The sequence below is a fragment of the Heterodontus francisci genome, unplaced genomic scaffold, assembly GCF_036365525.1.
Source record: "Heterodontus francisci isolate sHetFra1 unplaced genomic scaffold, sHetFra1.hap1 HAP1_SCAFFOLD_853, whole genome shotgun sequence".
Classification (NCBI taxonomy): Eukaryota; Metazoa; Chordata; class Chondrichthyes; order Heterodontiformes; family Heterodontidae; genus Heterodontus; species Heterodontus francisci.
Window position 1 is genome coordinate 62,284 of NW_027140327.1, and position 8,054 is coordinate 70,337.

Here is an 8,054-nt window from a genome sequence, read left to right on the forward strand (position 1 = left end):
AGCGCAATGACATCATAGAGATGCTCACTTGCTCACTGCGCAGACTCAGAGTTTCCCTCGTTGATGTCCCAGACTCCCAGCTTAGGTTGGCTTTTCAACTTTTGACACTTGTTAAACTCAACTTCCCAGCAGAGCAAAATTTAATACTTACTGTGTGTGTCACACCCGGACCCAGCCTGACCTGGACCCAGCCTGAGCCGAACCTGACCCAACCTGTCTCGAGCCCGAAAACCCGCAAGAGCGACCCGACACGACCCGAACCCGACACAGGTCGCGGGTCCCGTCGGGTTCAGGTCGGGTAGCAGTCCTTTACAGAGCGGAGGTCAGATGAGGATTGAATTAATTTCAATCACTGAATCTAAACAAGAAGCAAAACTGCCAGGAATGGAACACTTTGCTTTGTCTATGAGCTTGTGGCACAACGGTAGCGTGTCTGACTCCAAATCAAAAGGCTGCGTGTTCAAATCACGTCAAGCTCAGTTCTGTTTTACAGCAGCTCAAGTTCCTGGATTTTATATCAGAAGAGAGTTCGTTCTCTTGGCATGTTCGTGCATGGTAGAATTTCAAGATCAACTTTAATAGATTAAAGTCCTGATTTCTGGTTCCATTTCCATGCTCAGTTCTTATTTCACACTGTTTTATATCAGAACAATGTTTCAGGGATGTGATGTGTCCATTGTTTGTACAATCGCTCTGTCACCCACTGTGAGAAATAAAACACAAACCGCACAGCGTGCGGCTCAAACCCATACCTGGCTCTGTCTATAGGCCGCTTAGTTCAGTTGGTTAGGACGCAGTGTTGATAACAACAAGGCTGTGGATTTGATCCCCATGTGCGCTGTCACATGGTCAGTCATTAATTTGACACATTTTTGCAACACTTAAAATCCAACTTTTAGATGCAAACAAGTTTACATAAAGTGTCAGAGGGAACTTATTTTGAATAACATCCATTGCATCTTTGTCACTGGTCTGGAGTAACACAGAATTCTTTCCAATTATCTTCCGTATGCTGATAAACATTGAACTCGTGGTCTGTTCTCGTTAATGGTCACGAGCAGCAAAAACAGACAGAGTGAGTCTGACCGCCCAGAGATGTGGAAAAGGCTTCAGTTTGGGACAAATGCAGCAAATCAAGTGTTCACCCTAACCCGAGAGAGTCAAAAACTGGGGAAAAGGACACAAGGAGATAGAGAATAAGCTAAAGCAGACAATGTAAATATTTCCCATCCTTGATATCACTCGATTCCAATCCAACCTTCAGAGTTGGGTAAATAATTTCAGTGTAAATTGTGCAGCTCAAGAGTCAAAACCAAAGGGCGATGCAGAGTAAAGGAGAACTGCCAAAACCCCAGATTGAACCAGGGATCTTCAGTCTAACACACTCCCAACTGAGCTATTTCAGTCTCACAGGCTTGGGATGATAAGTGGCAAGTAACATTCGCACCACACAAGTGCCAGACAATGACCATCTCCAACAGGAGAGAATCTAACCATCTCCCCTTGACATTCAATAACATTACAATCACTGAATCCCCCGCTATCAACATCATGGAGGTTACCATGGGTAGCCATACAAATAACGTGGCTACAAGAGCAGGTCAGAGTCTTGGAATCCTGAGGTGAGTAATGACAATGCAGCTGTTGGCTCCACCCCAGGGGCTGAATTTGTTCTGTAAATCATGAAGCAGCTTCTCTCAAATCCCAGGTTTATTATTAAATCCTCTTACAAACGCCCCAAAGTGTGATATATTCCTCTCACTCATCCATGACTCCTGACTCCCCAAAGCCTGTCCACCATCTATAAGGCAGAAGTAAAGAGTCTGATGGAATACTCTCCACTTGCCTGGATGGGTGCAATTCCAACTCAAGAATCTCAACATGATCCAGGACAAAGCAGCCCACATGATTGGCACCCCATCTACAAACATTCACTCCCTCCACCATTGACGCACAGTGGCAGTAGTGTGTACCGTCTCCAAGATGCACTGCAGCAATGCACCAAGACTCCTTCGACAGCACCTTCCAAACCTGGAAGGGCAAGGGCAGCAAATGCACGGGATAGCACCATCTGCAAGTTCCCCTCCAAGCCACACACCTTCCTGACTTGGAACTATATCGCCGTTCCTTCACTGTCGCTGTGTCAAAATCCTGGAACTCCCTTCCTCACAGCACTGTGGGTGTACCTACCCCACATGGACCGCAGTGGTTCAAGAAGGAAGCTCACCACCACCTTTTCAAGGGCAATTAAGGATGGGCAGTAAATGCTGGCCCAGCCAGCAACGCCCACATCGCATGAATGAATGAATAAAAAAGTGAAGTATCCCTTGTCTCATTGTTTTGGTAGAAAATATAACCCTGGTGGAATTGCCCCTCCCAATCACACCTCACTTCATGGAACAAAGAAAATGGAGAAAATTTATGGCACAGAATGAGACCATTTAGCAATCGTGTCTGTGCCAGCTGAAAAAGAGCGATCCAGCACAATCCCACTTTCCAGGTCTTGGGAATGGGATCCGAACAGATCTCAGAGCTCACATTATGTGAATGTTCTGTTGAAGTGTTGGTGAGCTGATATACCAGGGGAGATTCACACTGTTAGACACAGTGTGAAATACATTCAAGTATTTATAAAACATTACAACATGTGAGTAATATTCCCAATTGCTTTCTCAGCACTGATGGGTTGTGAAGTGGGAGACAGCCAGAAGTCTCACTGATCCACACTGACCCTGAGCTGAGAATGAAATGAGACAAAGTTCAATCTTCAGCAGCGAGATGCTGCAGAGAGGTAAGAGTCCTGAATCAAGGAGAGACGTTCTCATACTGCTGTTGAATCTCATTTCAAACACTCCTTGAACTCTCTGCCGAGGAATTCAGAGCTGGATAACGCCTGTAAAATCAGCCTAAAAAGGAAATAGAAGACACCCACCGTGGGCTCAAACTCAAAAACTTGAGATTCAGAGTTTCATGCTTTCATCGACTGAGCTCACTGGGCCTGAGACAGTGTCCCCATTCTGTCTGTTATTGGACCGTGCAGCTGTTGGCTCCATCCCAGGGGCTGAATTTGTTCTGTAAACCATGAACCAGCTTCCTCTCAAATCCCAAGTTTATCAATAAATCCTCTTACAAAAGCCCCAAAGTGTGATAAATTCCTCTCACTCATCCAGAATAAAAGTTACATCTTTTGCTGTTTTTACCTTCCAAACATTGACTTCTATTTTACTCAGCATTTATTTCTCTCTCCTTTTTATGTTGTGCATTTCCTAATAAACATTTCATTTCAATTATTTATGAGAGATGAAATGAGCAGAAGAGATTTTCTGCAATGGTACCAGGGGTGTGGGACAGAGCGAGTGGTTCGCATCTGGAATACACTGCCTGAGAGTGTGCTGGAGGCAGATTCAATCATGGTTTTCAAAAGGCAATTGGATAAACACCTGAATAGAGAAAATTTGCAGGGTTACAATGAAAGGGCAGAGGAGTGGAATTAGCTGATCTGCTCTTGCAAAGAGCTGTCATGGACATGATGGACTGAATGGTCTCCATCTGTACTGTAACCATTTGATTCCTTGATTCTAACTCTGTCAAAGTTGTTCTGAACTTGCTCTGCTCCAAGGAGAACAACCCCAGCTTTTCCAGTTTGAAGTTTTGAGGAACCATGGGGAACCCACTGTAAACCTTCCTCCAGACAGAAATACAGCTGTTCACCACCACACTGTGACCCAGCTGTTCACAATATATATCAATGATTCGGATGTGGGGACCAAATGTAGTATTTCCAAGTTCGCAGATGACACAGAACTAGGTGGGAATGTGTGTTGTGAGGAAGATGCAAAGCGGCTTCAAGGGGATTTGGACAGACTTAGTGAGTGGACGAGAAAGTGGCACATGGAATATCATGTGTAAAAATGTGAGGTTGTCCACTTTGGTAGGAGAAACAGATGTGTAGATTATTTCTTAAATGTTAAGAGATTAGAAAGTGTAGATGGACAAAGGGGCCTGGGTGTCCTTGTCAGCAAGTGACTGAAAGCTAACATGCAGGTGCAGCAAGCAATTAGGAAGGCGAATGACATGTTAGACTCTATCGCAAGAGGATTTGAGTACAGGAGTAGTGAAGTCTTGCTTCAATTGTATATAACCTTGGTTGGACTGCACTTTGGAATACTGTGTGCAGTTTTGATCCCCTTACCTTCGGAAGAATATCATTGCCATAGAGGGAGTACAACGAAGGTTCACCAGACTTGTTCCCGGGGTGGCAGGACTGTCCTATGAAGAGAGATTGGGGAAACTGAGCCTGTATTCTCTCGAGTTTCGAAGAATGAGAGGTGATCTCATTGAAACTTACCATATATTTAAAGGGATAGACAGGTAGATGAAGCTATTTCCTCCGGTTGAGGAATCTGGAACCAGGGGACACAATTTCAACATAAGGGGAAAGCTGCTTAGGACAAAGATGAGGAGAAATGTCTTTCCTCAGAGGGTTGTGAATCTTTGGAATTCTCTACCCCAGAGGGCTGTGGAAGCTCAATCATTGAGTATGTTTAAAGCAGAGATTGACAGATTTCTAAATACAAATGACATAGTGCATATGGAGATTGTGTTGGAAAAAGGCATTGAGGTGGACGATCAGTCATCATCATATTGAATGGCGGGGTCGGCTCGATGGGCTGAATGGCCTACTGCTGCTTCTATGTTACTATCAGTCTGTAAACTTCATATGCATGCTGTCATTGTCCCTTTTATTCCATGGGCTTCAGTTTTACTGGCAGTCTAGTATGTGACATCATCAAGAAGATTTTCAATAAGTTAAAAAAGGAGAAATTGTTTCCAGTGGCAAAAGGGTCAGTAACCAGAGGATGTATTTATCAGGTGATTGAGAAAAGAACCAGAGGCGAAATGAGGAATGATTTTTTTATACGGTGATGTGTTGTGATCTGGAATGCACTGTCTGATCAGGACTTGAAAGCAGATTCAGTCGTAACTTTGAAAAGCAATTGGGATAAATACTGGGATGAAAAATGTACAGATTACAGGAAAAAGCTGAGCAGTCGGACTAATTGGATAGCACAACCAAAGAGACAGCACAGACACAATGGACCAAATGGTCTCCTTCTTTGGGTATCAGTCTATGCTTTTATGAACATATTGTTGATACAATTCGCTAAGTTGGAATGGAAGTGAACCCAGATTCCGGGTATTCGAAACACCAGACCCAAACCATTTGAACAAGCCTGTTGTTTAATCTCTGTTTTTCACACCAGCTTCTCCTCGCTCTTTCTGTGTTTCCAGCCTGGTCTGTTCCTCTGACCTTCATTCCTGACACTCTATTGAGAATGGCCAACTCACTGCGCCTCTCACTCACACCGTCACTCCACCCCTTCACCCACTTCGAAACCTCTCTGTTGAACAGCACCTCACATCTGCTCCTCTGCTCCATTAATATAACAGGAAAACATTTTCAAACAGACATTTCCAGACAGTGAACGTTCCAGTAAGACAAGGTAAAGATCAGATTCATTCACTTTAAACACAGAGAGAGCAGCTCTCCCTGTTCATTCTAAGGAGCAGATGTAGTTTCTCTCCCATTCGTCTTAGAGACATGGGCCAGAATTTTATGGGACCGTTGGAGACGGGAATGGAGGCTGGGGAGGGGGAGGGGGTGTATAAAATAGGGATGGAGGACGTCGGAATTTTCTGTCGGCGTCTGACATGGAGGACAGACTTCTCACATCCACTCGGCAAGAAGGCATTTAAAGTAGTTATGAGTCCAATTGTCAGCAATTTTATTTACTGGGTCCAATTGAATTAATCGTGCACGGGAACCACGGGGCTTCAGAGCCTCGCCTGGTTAAAGGAGGTAACTGGGAGGTGGGAGCTGAGTGTTGGCTTCACTGGGAAGCTATCGGGTGAGGCAGCGTCACTTGGCAGCAAGGTTGGGGGGGAAAGGGCATCGGGAAACACTGTCAGGAGTGGGGCCAATGTGCCAGCTCTGCAGGGCGAGCAACACCAGGTTTCCATTGGGGCAGTGCCACCTCATTGAGGGTGACAAGTGAGGTAAATGTTGCCGGGTGTTGTTTACTGTGAAGGCCTTACACTCAGGGAGGGACAACCTGTCATGGGCCTCATTTCCCCTGGATTCGAGGCTCCCATTGAAGAGGAGGAGGAGTAGAGAGGGAGGGAGGGAGGCGCAGGCACCAGCAGGGACACCACAGCAGCTTGGGGGCCCACAGGAGGGCCAGCCTCGAACAGGAGGCTGGAGAAGGAGGCGGAGGGATCACGTCAGCCGAGGTTCAACTACCTGCAGATGTCCGAGTGACAGTGTCTCCACAGACTGCGCCTCTCCACGGAGGTTGTCACTGATCTCTCTGCCATGATGGGACTTGGTGGGCACCTGATGCCAGTGTCACTGAAGGTCACCGTGCCACTGAACTTCTACACCAGCAGATCATTGCGGGGATCCACTGGAGATATGTGTGGAATCTCACAGTCTGTACTGAATCAGTGCATCAAGGAGGTCATCAATGTCCTGTTCAGGAGGGCCGGCGACTATGTGCACATTGATCCAAACAGTCAATCTGAGAGGGCTATAGGATTCGGGGCCATCGCTGGATTCCCCCAGGTGTAGGGTGTCATTGACTGCACCCATGTGACATTAAGACTCCCACAGACCAGCCAGCAGCCTTCAACAGGAAGGGCTTCCACTTGCTCAGTGTGTAACTGGTCTGTGACCATCACAAATGGATCCTACAGGTGTGTGCACAAATCCCGGGAAGCAGTCACAACGCCTGCATACCAAGGCAGTCGCTGGTACCAGAACTTTTCCGTGGCCCCATGCGTTTTCTGAGATGGATCCTTGGAGACAAGGGCAACCCAGTAAGAACATGAGTACTGATGCCTGTGAGGAACCCACACAAGAATGCAGAGGAGAGGTACAACACCTCCCACGGGTCAACCCGAACGACCATCTAAGAGGCCATTGGTCTCCTGAAGAGGAGATTCAGGCGCTTAGATTTTTCCCTGTGGAGCCCTTCAGTATGTCCCGGCGAGGGTCTCGTGTATCGTGGTGGTTTGCTGTGCACTGCACAATCTGGCATTACAGAGGGGTGAGGTGTTGACTCGTGAGGATATCATGGAGTGTGATGTCTCCTCTGATGATGAGGATGTGGAGGAGGATGCTGCTCAGGCAGTGCCAGATGAAGGACCTCAGGCACAGCAGGAAAGCCACCATGAGATACACACAAGGGAGACACGAGACACCCTTATACATTCACGTTTCCTTTGAGCCTTACCACCTTCTGGAACCAAGGCAACAAAGAACATTAGAACATTAGAACATCACAGCGCAGTACAGGCCCTTCGGCCCCCGAAGTTGCGCCGACCATCTGACCTGCACTATTCCATTTTCATCCATATGTCTATCCAATGACCACTTAAATGCCCTTAAAGTTGGCGAGTCTACTACCTGTTGCAGGCAGGGCGTTCCACGCCCCTACTACTCTCTGCATAAAGAAACTACCTCTGACATCTGTCCTATATCTTTCACCCCTCAACTTAAAGCTATGTCCCCTCGTGTTTGCCATCATCATCCGAGGAAAAAGACTCTCACTATCCACCCTATCTAACCCTCTGATTATCTTGTATGTCTCTATTAAGTCACCTTTCCTCCTCCTTCTCTCTAACGAAAACAACACCAAGTCCCTCAGCCTTTCCTCGTAAGACCTTCCTACCATACCAGGCAACATCCTCGTAAATCTCCTCTGCACCCTTTCCAAAGCTTCCACATCCTTCCTATAATGCGGTGACCAGAACTGCACACAATACTCAAGGTGCGGCCTCACCAGAGTTTTGTACAGCTGCAGCATGACCTCGTGGCTCCGAAACTCGATCCCCCTACTAATAAAAGCTAACATACCATATGCCTTCTTAACAGCCCTATTAACCTGGGTAGCAACTTTCAGGTATTTATGTACCTGGACACCAAGATCTCTCTGCTCATCTACACTACCAAGAAACTTCCCATTAGCCCAGTACTCTGCATTGCTGTTACTCCT

The 8,054-nt window shown here is 46.5% G+C and overlaps 1 non-coding gene across 1 annotated transcript; it reads left to right on the top strand.

The window, feature by feature from the left end:
- The first annotated feature begins 407 nt into the window (after window positions 1-407).
- On the top strand, window positions 408-479 carry trnaw-cca (transfer RNA tryptophan (anticodon CCA)). The gene has a single exon. It is a non-coding gene; the product is annotated as a tRNA-Trp (tRNA).
- The last annotated feature ends 7,575 nt before the right edge of the window (window positions 480-8,054 follow it).